The 13,818-nt window shown below is 45.8% G+C and overlaps 2 protein-coding genes across 6 annotated transcripts in view; both read right to left on the bottom strand.

Annotated features, from left to right (window-relative positions):
• Positions 1-8,572, bottom strand: part of FARP2 (FERM, ARH/RhoGEF and pleckstrin domain protein 2) — a 110,636-nt gene extending 102,064 nt beyond the window's left edge. For 3 of the 4 annotated variants that reach the window (XM_058533373.1, XM_058533376.1, XM_058533377.1), the window contains exon 1: positions 7,387-7,960. The gene's annotated coding sequence lies outside the window, so the exon portion shown is untranslated. Of the gene's footprint in view, positions 1-7,386; positions 7,961-8,508 lie in introns of those variants that run through there. The other variant, XM_058533374.1, reaches the window with a different exon arrangement.
• A 1,602-nt stretch (positions 8,573-10,174) lies between these two features.
• The window catches only part of SEPTIN2 (septin 2), a 34,814-nt gene continuing 31,170 nt past the window's right edge, over positions 10,175-13,818 (bottom strand). For both annotated transcript variants that reach the window (XM_058533370.1, XM_058533369.1), the window contains exon 13: positions 10,175-12,249. The gene's annotated coding sequence lies outside the window, so the exon portion shown is untranslated. The remainder of the gene's footprint in view (positions 12,250-13,818) is intronic.

Raw genomic sequence — 13,818 nt, 5'->3', positions numbered from 1 at the left:
TGACCAAAAAAAAAAAGCAGGGGGGAACAGAAAAGATTAAAAGATGTTCTCTGCCAAATGCTGTGTGTGGATCTTGTCTGAATCCTGAATCAAATATTTATGGAACAATCAGGGAAATCTGAATACTAACTGAATATTGAATAATATTAAGAAGTACTGTTAATTTTCTAGGTGTTTAAATAGTATTGTGTGTATATGAAGGGGAAAAATGTCCCTATCTCTTAGAGATACATACTAAAGTATTTATGGATAAAATGGAATAATGTCTAGGATTTACTTTAAAATAATCCAGTGAGGTGGGGATCAGTGGAGGGGACTACAGACCAAAACAAAACCCAAACTATTGCCCATATGTTGATTATTGAAGCTGGGTTTGATATATTGTTTTCTCTACTTTTGTGTTTGGAATTTTCCATAAGTTAAAAAAACAACAGCTCTAGCAACAATTTTCGATGTACATAAAGATCCAAGGAGCTCTTGGAACAGTTCATAGCTGAGAGAGGGAGTGTGTGACACTCCCACTATGAAATGCTAGCCAGCCCCTTAGTTTCCACAGGAAATCAGCAGAGAATGCAGCCGCTTGTTGAGGCCACAGATCCACTTTGTGGAGAGGCAACGCTAGCATCTAGTGTCCTGGCCACCAGTCCAATATACTATAATGCAAATTCTTCAAGGTTGAAAAAACAAAACAAAAAAATATGACTTAAAAAATTGCACATGCTTTATAAATTCACTGTTTCCTGTCACCTCCATCTTCTTTCAGTTATTTTCAGCTCTAAAATTCCCACTTGTCTCTTCTTTATGTCTTCTATTTTTTTTGCCAAGACTTTATCTTTCCATTTATTTCAAGAGTACCCTTACTTCTCATAACATTTTACCAAAGCTGCTTTAAAGTGTGTTTTAGTTTTTTATTGCAGCCTTGACAACTTACCACAAGCTTAGCAGCTTAAAATAAGTTTTTTTTTTTCCTGAGTAAGATTTGCCCTGAGCTAACATCTGTGCCAATCTTCCTCTATTTTTTTTTTTTTAGTAGGTGGACTGCCAGCACAGCATGGCTGCTAACAGAGCAGTGTAGGTCTGTGCCCAGGAACCAAAGCTGGGCCACTGAAGCAGAGCGTGATGAACTTAACCACAAGGCCACCACTGGGGCTGGCCCTAAAATAACAGCCTTTTATTATCTCAGTTTCTGTGGGCCGGAAGTCTGGGCGCAGTATGGACCAGCTGAGTTCTCTGCCTAGGGTCTCATAAGGTCTAAGTCAAGGTGTCAGCTGGCTTGGGGTCTTATCTGGATGCTCTGGGGGAGAACACACTTCCAGGCTCATTCAGTTCTGTTTGGGTATAGAAGTGAGGCCCCCAGTCCTTGTAGGCAATCAACTGTTAGTCATTCTCAGCTTCTAGAGGCCACATGCACTCCTTGGCCTGTGGCTTCCTGCATCTTCAGAGCCAGTGTGCTGAATCCTTATGCTTCCAATCTCTCTGCCTTCCCCTTCTGCTGTCAGCTGGAGAAAGATCTCTACTTTTAAGGGTGTATGTAATTAGACAGGCCCACCTGGATAATGCAGGACAACTTCACTATTTTAAGATTAGCTGATCAGTACCTTTAATTACATCTGCAAAATGCTTTTGTCATGTAACATATTCCCAGAAGTAACACCAGGGGGTGAAGGTCATGGGGGCCAAAATTCTGCCTATCCCAAAGTCTTTGTCAGATAATTTCAACATCTGCATCATCTTGGCTTTAGCCTGTCTTTTCTCTTGTGAGGTGGTATTGTCCTGGTTCTGCGCCTGCTGGGTCATTTTGGATTGTATCTTGGACATTTTTAATATTGTGTTGTTATGAGACTCTGGGTCTTGTTTAAATCCCATGGAGAATGTTGGTATTTTTGCTTTAGCAGGCACTGGCCTGGCTGGGTTCAGGCCGTAAGTCCCGACCAGCCTTCTATGGGCTATGGTCTCAGCGTTAGCTCCATCTTCAGAGGCTCCTTCCTCCCCGGGCACCATCACCCAGTGGCCATGTGGGTTCCAGGCGGTAGTCTACCCCTTAGTTGAGTTCCCAAAGTCTCTGGCAAGCCATTCAGGGTCAGACCCACGTACAGCTAAGCACTGAGCCCATAACTTCATAAGCAACTTCAGGGATCACTTTCCTGAGCTGCTACTTCTCTGCAATCTCCCTGGTGGATGTTCCAGTGGCCTACGGCTCTGCTTCTCAGTCCTTCAGCCAGAAATCTGGGGCTTTAGCTACCCTGCTCTTCTGCGCACTTCCTGTGACTGCACCCTTGCCTGGGACCAAGCTCAAGAGAAAGAAAAAAGCAACAGGGGTTCCCCCCCAATCCCTCAGAGTTTTAGGTGTCTGTAGGCTCTTGCTGCCATAGAACTGACTAGAGGACAGAGAGAGGAGAAAAAATGGTGACTTTCCCCTTCACTCTCTCCTGGAGCCCCAACTAGAAGACTTCTCCCTGTTTGCAGCTGGTGCCCACCTCTGGGTTTTGGATACCCTGAGAGCAGGCTGGGGACTGCTGGAGGAAAAGTAGGAAACTCACTGTTGCTGCAGTGGTACTTCAAATTCTGGCCTTTGTCCCCAATCTGCCTATTACCATTTACTCGTCTGAGTCCTCATATAGCTGCTCCATGCAGCTGTCCAGGCTTTACAGACACAGTCAGTGGGAGAGACATGGTGGAACGTGCTTATTCCATCTTCCCCGAACAGAACTTGACATGCATTTTAAAACATGTTTTCAGTGGTTTTCTTTGGGAGAGGGAAGAGGGTTAATTTTTATTTCCTTATTTCCAATGCTCTGTATATTTCACATTGTCTACAGTGATGAGTATATACTACTTTTGAAATCTGATGGCTTTTCTGTAGACTACTGCATAAGTACTACCTGCTTTAGAAGTCTTAACTGGTAGGGGTCACCTACAGCATGCCACTGTTCACCTCCCAAGAGAAAGCAGGAATAAACCTCTCTCTTCTCTAGGAGTTGTGCTTGCTCTTCTTTCTAAAATAGTTCAGTTAAAATAAAATTAATATTTTTAAACACTCTCTAGAATCAATTTCTTGTTCAGATATTGAGACTTGTTCCCCCAACATTCATCTTAACTACCAAAGCAACTGGGATTTTAATCATGAAGGAGACAGAAGAGCTAACAAAGCCCAGTAATTTAAACAATTTGCAAAACTACCCAGTGTTGCTTCCTCTTTCCCAAACACACTCCCACTAGCTGCTGGAAGATGCAGTGACCACCCTCACCCCATGTGCCTCTATTGTGTTATCTGGCATCAAGCAAAGGGACCAGAAACTGCCCCCATAAAAGCAGGGTGACTATAAAGCTATTCTGCCTCCAGTTTCTGGGTCCCTCACTTGCACCGGCCCCTTCTAAGGTCCTAGGAAAGGCCCTAAGCAAAGTGTGCCTATGGTCATAGACTTTAGTAAAATTTACAAAAAAATATTCTAATTGCAATCAAGTAAGACCCTAAGCAAAGTGTGCCTATGGTCATAGCCTTTAGAAAAATTTACAGAAAAATATTCTAATTGCAATCAACTAAGACTGTTGCCTCTTTCCACTCTAACTGTGCCTCTGTCCCTCTACCCTTTATGTCAAGTAGCTTGGGGGGGGCTGTTGGCCTTTTGGGGATCCAATTAAGGGCACAATGAGTTGGAAACACATTTAGTCTTGGTTTAATGGGATACATTTATGTTGTTTGCAGTTACTTCTGTGTACACTTAAGTTATTACTAGCCACCTCAATGCAGGTATGGCTTCTGCTATCACCCACTGTGTCTGCTCGGCAGGGGTTTATGAAACAAAGGTGCAGCGCCAGGGACCCTGCAGCAACGTGAACGGATCCAATGGTGCCTGGCACTGGAAGTGTGTGGGCTGTGGAAAGAAACAAATTTGAAATACAGGGAGCCAGATGCTCATTTGTGAGAAAACTATCATCAGACATGTTAGACTGTAAGCGAAGAGTTCAGTTCTCAGTAGTTAAAACTGTAGTTCTCGCCTGTCAGAAAAATAATCAATGATATAGCAGTATAATTATAAATGTACCATAGATTTTTTAACTTTTTTGAATAGAATCGTGCGTAATAGAATTTTTTAGAACTCTTGCTGTTCTGAGACACAAACCCATAGCTGTACTAGAAACAGCAAATGTCTATATGTGAAATCACGTTTTATGCATCCTATCAACAATAAAAATTTATGATCAACTATGCTAAGGAATCACTGAATTCTTTCTACATTATGCTCTGTCATACAAAGAAGCAATTAAAAAGTACTTAGCCAGAGAAAAAAGATTACAAAGGTGTATCAGGTAATTAACTAACAAACACGCTATTTTTCTGGATTTAGTGATATTTGTATTATTGGTCAGCTTTTTCAAATCTGTAACTTATTTACTTTTCTCATTCTAAATAAATATTCAGTTTCCAAATTAATTTTTAACATTGTATTATTTTTCTTAAAGAGGCCTCTTCTCCCAAATTGTATAAGCTTCAGGCCCCATAAAACTTGTCATTTGCCCTTTCCGCAGACAAAATTTGATTAATTCATTCAAACATTTATTTGCACCTATTCTTTATCAAGCAACTCTAAGTACTTAAGGATATGGGAGTTTATCAGAGAAAGAATCCCTCCCATTATAGTGGGAGAAGACAAAGATGACAGTATGTTAGATGATGGTGAGTGCCATGAAGAAAGTGAAGTGAGCACAGCAGACAGGAATTTGGTGGGTGGAGAGGGAGGGAGAAGGCTTCAACAAGAAGCAGGCATCTGCGTCAGGCCTAAAGTAGGTCCTGGCAGACACTGCAATAGCCACTGCATCCCAAGTTATGAACATTGCTAGGAGGCCACACCACGTCCTTGCCCACATCATCTCATTTAATCCTCAGAATTCCCATAATATAGATTAAGGGACTCAGGCTCAGAAATGTTAGTGACTTGCTGGCAGTCACTCAGCTGTGCGAGTGGCCTCAACCCCACCTTGACTCCAGAGTGTGCTGTCTCCCCTCTGGTTTAAGGGACCCGACATGCAAAGCACAGGGTACATAAAGATCTAGAAGGGGAGACAACTATGTACATGGCCAGTACCACCTCCCAACTGCAGTAACAGAGCAGAAAGTACAAGGTAACACTGAGGAAGGGGGCGTTGCTAGCCTGACCCAGAGAAGCTTCCCAGGCATGAAGTCGATGCTGGGCCTTGCAGGGGACACGAGAGCAGCCGGACAAAGAGCAGTGTGTGCGTGGGACTGCTGGGCAAGGATGAAAAGCTGAGTGTGGCTGGGGCCTTGAGCATGCCTGTGGGGGCTGGGCTATGAGGGATCTCCTCACCCTCCTAAGAGGTGTGATGTGATCTTGCACCTCCTTCTGTTCTGCAGCTGGGAAGCAATAAGGAGGACAAGCTGGGGAGAGACGGGATGAAGGAAGATTCATCATTGCATCCTACAACATTATAGTCCCTTTCTGCTTTTGAATTTTAAAATGGCTATAAACCAAAACACCAGATTAGAGGGAAAACTATCCCATGACTCTAAAATAAAACTACTTATAGCACTCTAACTTCCCTTCTGATCCTTGTCCACGTCCTCACATATTTTTACAACAGTATAATTGCTGTGTACACACTGTTTCGCTTTTTGGTTAAGGCATGTTTTTGAACAAATTTCCATGGATCAAATGGTTCAAACTTTGTTTGGAGGCAAGGACAGGAATGGGACTGCCAGAGCATGTTTACTGGCTGTGCAGTACTCCACCATACCGACAGACAGGGTTTACATGGCAGAGTCTGTTTTGAGAACTGGGATTCCAAAATCAAAATCTTTATCACATATTGCTAGTTGCTCTCCAAAAAGATTAGACCAATTTACAGAATCACCATCAAAATATCCAATCCCCAGAAACCCACCAAACACTGGGCTTTATCGTGCTAAGTTTTTTTTTTTCTTTATTGTGAAATTTTTGGTATACATTATTGTTTGTCAGTCACCATATAAATGCATCCCTTTAGCACGCTAAGTTTGTGGACTCCTCACCTTTTTGACACCCAGTTGCCAACATAAAACCCGGAGTCAACAAATATGCTCCAGTCCAATGACGCGCTGCAGATCCAGATCTCAGAGAACACAACCAGAGTGACCTCGGCTCAACACCCAACTTTATGGTGGGGTTTTCCTGCATACCTAACACTATGCTGTGTGCAGGAAGCTCACAACCCACTGAGCGAAAGGGGGAGCTGGCAAGTTGATAAGAAGGTGGGTGAAGGGTGGCTGGCCCGGTGGCGCGAGCGGTTAAGTGCGTGCGCTCCGCTGCGGTGGCCTGGGGTCCGCCGGTTCGGATCCCGGGTGCGCACCGACACACCGCCTGGCAAGCCATGCTGTGGCGGCATCCCATACAAGGTGGAGGAAGATGGGCATGGATGTTAGCCCACGGCCAGTCTTCCTCAGCAAAAAGAGGAGGATTGGCAGATGTTAGCTCAGGGCCGATCTTCCTCACACACACACACACACACAAAAGTGGGTGAAGGAAAAACAGGAACAAATCTGAAACCGTAAGCAGCAGTAAGAAAAATCTGTTAGTGTCTGAGAATACTGGAGGTGTTGATGTAACTAGAAGAAGGAGTGTCTGGAAAGAAGGAATGGAACACAATTCCTTGGGGCCACATGGTTTAAAACGGCTTGCATGGAATTATCCACGCATCAATCTTTGCTTGGTCAATCCAGTTCATAACCTTCCCTGCAAGCAGGATAACGCTGCTTAAATACTGCCTACTCAGATTATTCTTCTACCTGATAGTACAATGGCTAACATTTATTAAGCACTTACCATGTACCAGGCATCTTGCTAACAGAGTTCTACTGACACTTAGTACTCACAACAAGCTTATGAGATAGGTAAATTTTAGCCCCATTTTATTGATAAGGAACCTGGAGCAGAAATATATGAATATATCATAGAAACTTCCTCTTTGGAAAAGAATTAGTACAGAAGGAACCTGGAAGTCTATCGCAAAAGGATGTTCACGCATGTAAATGAGTAAACTTCTGCAGTTCAGGAAACTGCACATCAGCATCTAGTCGAAATGGCTCAATACAAACTGCACAATGAGAATCTGCAATACAGCACGCGCACCAAAGACGCATGGCCAGGGCGTGATCCTAAACCAGTCACTCCACTTTCTCTACTTTAAAACCGGGCTGTGCAACCTGGCCATGTCTCCTTTGTGGATTTTGAGAACCAAATAAAAAACAGGCATGAAGTGCTTCACAACTCTTCACACAGAACCCTGACTTTTGGTATACAGGAACTCACAGAAACTTTTCAAAAAACAGCAGATACAGAAAATGAAAATTATATTTGCCCTACAAGTAAAGGTTACTCCACGTCTGCCTACCTCGAATGTCTTTTCCCATCTCTCCGGGAGCGAAACAAATCTGTGTTGTCTGTTGTTAACGCAGTGTACACACAACCAACACTCCAACCCAATGCCACACGATGGTTATCAAACATTTCCACAGCGGTCCAGCCAAAGCTACCTCATGGAAACAAAACGAAGGTAGAGAGAAAAACCACCCTTTAAAGATTTAGTCCCGGGTTTTAAATCTTTCCATCCTATCTTTACGCTACGTATTGACATTATTTCCTTCAGCATGCCTTGTTTTAATTTCTGCTGTTCACAGCCATTACTGACTAGCACAAGACAGGCCATCAGAAGCTGCTGTCGCCAGCAAAAACAGAAAAGCTGCTTGTGTGATGTACTGGGCAATATTCTGCTCCCAATTTTTACGGTATTCCTTTAGAAGGCTCCCCACGGCCTTAGGCGTATTTCTAGATCTCAGTGGAGTAAAAACATCAACACCTAACACCGGATTCTTACCTTTAAGATACAATTTAAGGAATGGCCAAGAAGGACGTGCTCACACGCCAGTGCGAGCTTCCACCTGTGGCTCTGCGCAGGCCTCCACGGCGCACACCCGGGCCCCCACGCGGGACAGTCCAAGGGCATCCCACCGACCTCTACGCCTGGACCTTCCCAGGCCCACCTGTCGGCCGCCCGCCCGCCCCTCGACCTCCACGCGGGACCCTCCCCAGCCCACCCCGGGCCTCCACGCAGGATCCTTCCCGCCCGCTCCTCGACCTCCACGGGAGACCCTCCCCGGCCCACCCCGAGGCCTCCACGCGGGACCCTCCCAGACCTTCCCCAGGCCTCGTGGCGGGACCCTCCTCGGCCCACCCCGGGCCTCCACGTGGGACCCTCCCAGACCTTCCCCGGGCCTCCTGGCGGGAGCCTCCGCGCCCGCCCTGCGGCCTCCAGCGGGCAGCCTCCCCACACACGGGCCCTCCTCGCACGGCGCCCGCCGCCCTGGAAGGCCTTCCGAGCCCGGGCGTTGGCTCCTCTGGTGGACCGCCATCCTGAGGGCCTCAGCGCCCGCCCTGCCCGGGGCCTCGGCGGCGGCCCGCGCAGCCAGCTCCTGCGCCCCCGCCCGCCTGCCTGCTCGCGGCCCCCCGTCCTCACCAGCCGGCCCAGCCCACGCCGTCGCCTGCGGCTGCCTCCAGGTCCCACAGCACTCCCGACTGCCCGCGGGCCACCGCGGGCCGCCCCGCCCGCCCGGGGCCCCGCCCCCGCGGACGCGCCGCCGATTGGCCTGTGGGCCGCTGGGGCGGGGCCTCCGTGGACGGCAGCCTGGAAGCGCGGCACCGAGTTCTGATTGGTGAACGGCCGGGGGGCGGGGCCTCAGCTCAGGAGACGCAGACTAGGTCTTGGGCAGGTCTCGGCTTCTGGGGGCGGGACTCGGTCCTGGACCGGCCTCTTCTCCCTGGGCTGGGCGCGGTTCCCCTCGACCGGGCTCCCTCCGCCCCAGCGCATGGCCGCCAGCCTTCTTACCTCCCACCCATTGCACTCCTCCTGGGGCTACTGGCACCTTGGCCACTGAGGGCCACGCGAGGATGTGCTGCGGCGGAGACGGGCCGTGCTGGGTAGGAGGCCCACGGCCCTCCCAGCCTTCGCGGTCCCCCTCTAGTCTCGCGACCTCCACCCGAGAATGGAAACGTGACACCACGTCCTGGGCCTCCCAGGCCTGCGGCTCGCAGGATGACACACCTCTTATCCTTCGAGGGTGACTCCTAGACATCCTTCAAGATCCCGCCCAACGTGTCCTCCAAGCCGGGTCCCGGCACCCGCCGCTGTCCGACGTCCCCATTTGGCTGTCGTGGGGATAAACCCAGGATTGACCTGGACTCGTCCTCCAGGGGACGATTCCTACAGTGCAAAGCGCGACTCCTGGTTCCCCAAAAGCAGAGGTGGGAGGAATTGCCGCTCCCCGCGGGGCCGCCTCAGGATCCGAGGATCGTCATAGACCTCGCTCTGGCGGGCACACCGTGAAAGGGGCTCAGCTGTGGGAGGCAGCCCCTCCCACCTGCTTTCTCTCGCCTCTCCCTCCCGGCTTTTCCTCTAAACGGCTGGGCCTCCAGCCGCCAGCCCAGACATCAGAACCCTGAGGACTGTCATCGCTGCCCCCAGGAGAACGCACACGCCCCGGGACAAGACCCCCCCACTAGGTGTGCAGCGCCAGTGGGGCCCGCGCGGGGGACAGCCTGTCAGAAGGGCGGGTGACCCTCTGGAGAGGAGGAACTAGAGACAGCGAAAGCTTCACTCCCCAGGGGTCTAGGCAAGGGCTCAGGAAGCGCTGACACAAGGAAGGAAAGGGGTCCAGACGGTCCTGGGCTGGTCAGCGGAGTGGGCAGCAAGCGGCCCGTCCACCCACACATATCAGGCTTACAGTAGTCCCCGTTTTAAAACTTTTCTCTAATAAGCCTTAGGAACTTTCTTCTTCAGTCAATCACTTTATTTCCAGGTTTTTAGTCATTGTTGCCACAGTGAATGAGATCTTTCTTTCCCACTACACTTTCTAATTAGTGAGTAGAGTATCACTGAACTCTTGTTTTTATCAGACATTCTTTCACTTTAAATAGATGATCAGATCACCTGTAAATAATTCCTTTCCAGTCTTTATGGCTCTTCCTTGGAGCTGGGATCGCCAATACAAAGTTGTTGGGTGCTGATGTTACTGGTGCAAATAATTCTTCCCAATTTTATACACAGACCTTTGCAGCACTTTGAACCTTTCCCAGAAGACCTTCCAGTTTTCCCTTGTAAAGAGCCAATAATGAGGACTACTCACTTAATATCTAAACAATAGTGCTTTATTGATAAAAGGTTAGTTTCAATGGATACAAAATTGCTATGTAAAGTAACTTTCAAAATACATTTCTATAGGTAAAGATTCTCTCTTAGTAAAAGAGCAATTATTAGCAAAAGTATTTATTTAGATTTGGGTAGCAAAACAAGAGGGGATTTAAGAGTGTAACAGTGTAGGTCCCCCACCCCTGCACAACCATCATTAGGTGGCAGCTGGCCCTGAGCAGTAGTTACACTTGAACATACTCAGGGATTATGCTGACCACTTGCAAATGCCTCCCTCCCCCCCGGTCAACTTTTACTAGCATAGTTAATAAATGCCAGAATAACCCAAATAATTGGCCTTGCATGGAGGTGCTCTAAAGTCACAGAACACTTTTTCTTGGTAAAAACTTTGCACAATGTGCCTAACCCTACAATTTCTGACTATTCACAATTATGCAACAGGAAAGGGGCAAAGTTAGCAATAACACCTGATACTTTTCTGTAGTACACCTTTGTAACGAATGTATTTTTACCTTCTCATTTTTTGTCCGGACAAAACAAAAACCCTCCTCATCCTTGGATTAAGCATTTTCTCCAGCTCAACTCCTCCTGTTTTAGCAAAATGAAAATACTGAACCAGCACCTGCTCCCTCCGGGTCTCCTTTCATTTGTCACTTTCTGGGAATCAATTCCCCAACGTCAGTAGAAATGTTGAAAGGAGCAACCTCTGGAGCATCAGCGCCCCTCAGAGTGCAAGACACGAAGACACATTAGGAGGGAAGGGAAGGGTGAGGGCCACAGAGCACAGAAAGCAGATCAGGTGCAGCTTCTACTGGTGGCACCTGTCAACCAGCCTCCGGTGCAGGTTTGAAATGTCTTTCATTCTTACACGATACATAGAGAAACCTGTATTACACATAATGAAGGAAATGACAGAGGCTGAAAATAGACGAGAAAGTCTGCACATAAAAAAACGATCGCTGCTATTTGCCTCCCTTCAGAAAACCATTCAAAAAGAAAACAGTTGAAGGAAAAGTCAAACTGGAAAAACCTGTTGGCATTTTGGGCTTCAGGACTGAGGCCTCAGGGCCTATCACAGGTCTGGGTTCAGAGGCCCATCCACCAAAGGACCCTGATTTCCACTGCTGAAGCAGATCTTCTAAACCCGCAGTTATGAAAAATACATTAAAGTGCAGTATAAAAATATTAAAAAGTTGGTTTCTGAATAGATCAATTGTTAATTTTTCTTAAAAAGTTATTTTTTAATTTGAGTAAAAAGTTTATTGAGTAGGTAAGAACCTCAGTTGTAACAAGAAAACCGGAGCTCGTGGATGCTTTGATCTCTCAAGCGGAGGCGAGCCAGGATCAGTGGAGGACGCTGCAAAGAGTGGCTTGTGGCGAGCTCTCTCTCTGTACAGTGGTTTAAAAAGTGACCTAGCTTCAGAATCCAGAGACTTCTTAAAATTCACCTCTAAAAGCATGTTTTTAAAAAAGTTAAGTATAAACATATATCTCATTAGATAATTCGATTCTGTTTCATTTGGTAAACAGATAAATGTGCAGATGAATGAACAGTATTGAATTACAGCAGCAAAACTGGTTTTAGGTGTTGTGCTCCAACAAAAGCAAAGAAGTGAAGAATCTCCACATGGTGCAACTTGGTGAATAAATGGCCTTGCACCAGGTCTGTATCACTAGGTCCGTGTCTCTACCACTCAGGAACATTCTGGGTAAATCTGAATGTTCTAGAAAAAAATCAAGAGTGCTCCTCAACGATTAGTCAGGCCAGCCAAATAAAAAAAATTCAATATTAACTATACATGCTAACATCAGTGGTTAGTAAAGGTGGAAGAAAAATGAAAATGGAAGTTCACCTCACAAAATATAAAGTATAACATAGCAATGAAATACAAATGTTAGAAGTACTTCATACAAAATAACACATCAAAAGTTGAAAAAAAATTAAATTCTCAGGCACAGGTACTGTAAAATGTGGACGGGCACCCTTCAACGATCTCCTGAAAACACGCAGCTCTGTTACTCATCCGAATGTTTTATCTTGCCATGTGTTTTCTGGAAAAACAAAACACAACACATTTAAATGGGAGTGACGCAACGCTGCTGCTTTGACCATTCATAGTATTATTTTTCTGTCTAACAAAGGACACAAATTGAGCAGAAGGTAGGGCTAATATAACCACAGAGTTAACTAATGAAAATGTCCTTTATTATGGCCAACAGACACATGAAAAGATGTTCAAAATCATTAACTATCAGGGAAATGCAAATCAAAACTACAATGAGATATCACCTCACGCCTGTCAGAATGGCTGTAATTAACAAGACAGGAAACAACATGTGTTGGAGAGGATATGGAGAGAAGGGAACTCTCATACACGGCTGGTGGGAGTGCAAACTGGTGCAGCCACTATGGAAAACAGTATGGAGATTCTTCAAAAAATCAAGGATAGAACTACCATATGATCCAGCTATTCCACTGTTGGGTATTTATCCAAAGAACTTGAAAACACCAATGCATAAAGATACATGCACCCCTGTGTTCATTGCAGCGTTATTCACAATAGCCAAGACTTGGAAGCAACCTAAGTGCCCATCAAGGGACGAATGGATAAAGAAGATGTGGTATATATACACAATGGAATACTACTCAGCCACAAGAAACGATGAAATCCAGCCATTTGTGACAACATGGATGGACATTGAGGGTATTATGCAAAGTGAAATAAGTCAGAGGGAGAAGGTCAAATACCGTATGATTTCCTTCATTAAGTAGTAGGTAATAACAACAATAAACAAACACATAGAGACAGAGATTGGATTGGTGGTTACCAGAAGGGAAGGGGGGAGGGAGGAGGGCAAAAGGGATAATTTGGCACATGTGTGTGGTGATGGGTTGTAATTAGTATTTGGGTGGTGAACATGATGTAATCTATGCAGAAATAGAAGTATAATGATGTACACCTGAAATTTATACAATGTTATAAACCAATGTTACTGCAATAAACAAAAAATTAAAAAAAAAAAAAGAAAAGAAAATGTCCTTTATGAGGCTCTTGGAAATCGGGAGTATGGCAAAACTGAAAAATATACAGAAATATAAATTAATTTTATGTCCCTAAAGTAGAATTTTCATAATTCCATAATTAAAGCTTTAAAAAGAGAAGCAAGATCAGAGAAAAGAGCAAACATCTGTCACTCCCTCCTACCTCAAATGAGCCCTACCCCTCAGGAGTCCCCGTTTCTATTTTACCATCATTTCCCCAGCCAGGCACCAAAGCTGCCTATGCAAAATTGACCTCCGGAGTCAGGAGATCCTGTCATTTAACTAGTTATATGACCACAGGCAAATAATTTTAAACCCTTGCACAGTACCAATGTCCTCATCGGTGAAGTAAGACCTCGGCACATACTCTTGGGACTGTTCTAAGGGTTCAACATGATAATGAAAGCAAAGCAACCAACTCGGACCAGTGGGATTACATGAATGTTCCCTTTATAGTAACTGGTTACATCGTACATATGTCTTTGTTTCTTTTTGTGCATATATTTCACAGCTAAAACCTTTCCCAATACGCCACACAAGGGCAGCGGCTTCTGTCTCATCAATCCTTCATGTGTCAC

This window comes from Diceros bicornis, chromosome 37, assembly GCF_020826845.1.
Source record: "Diceros bicornis minor isolate mBicDic1 chromosome 37, mDicBic1.mat.cur, whole genome shotgun sequence".
Classification (NCBI taxonomy): Eukaryota; Metazoa; Chordata; class Mammalia; order Perissodactyla; family Rhinocerotidae; genus Diceros; species Diceros bicornis.
This window is presented reverse-complemented; position numbering and strand designations above follow the sequence as displayed.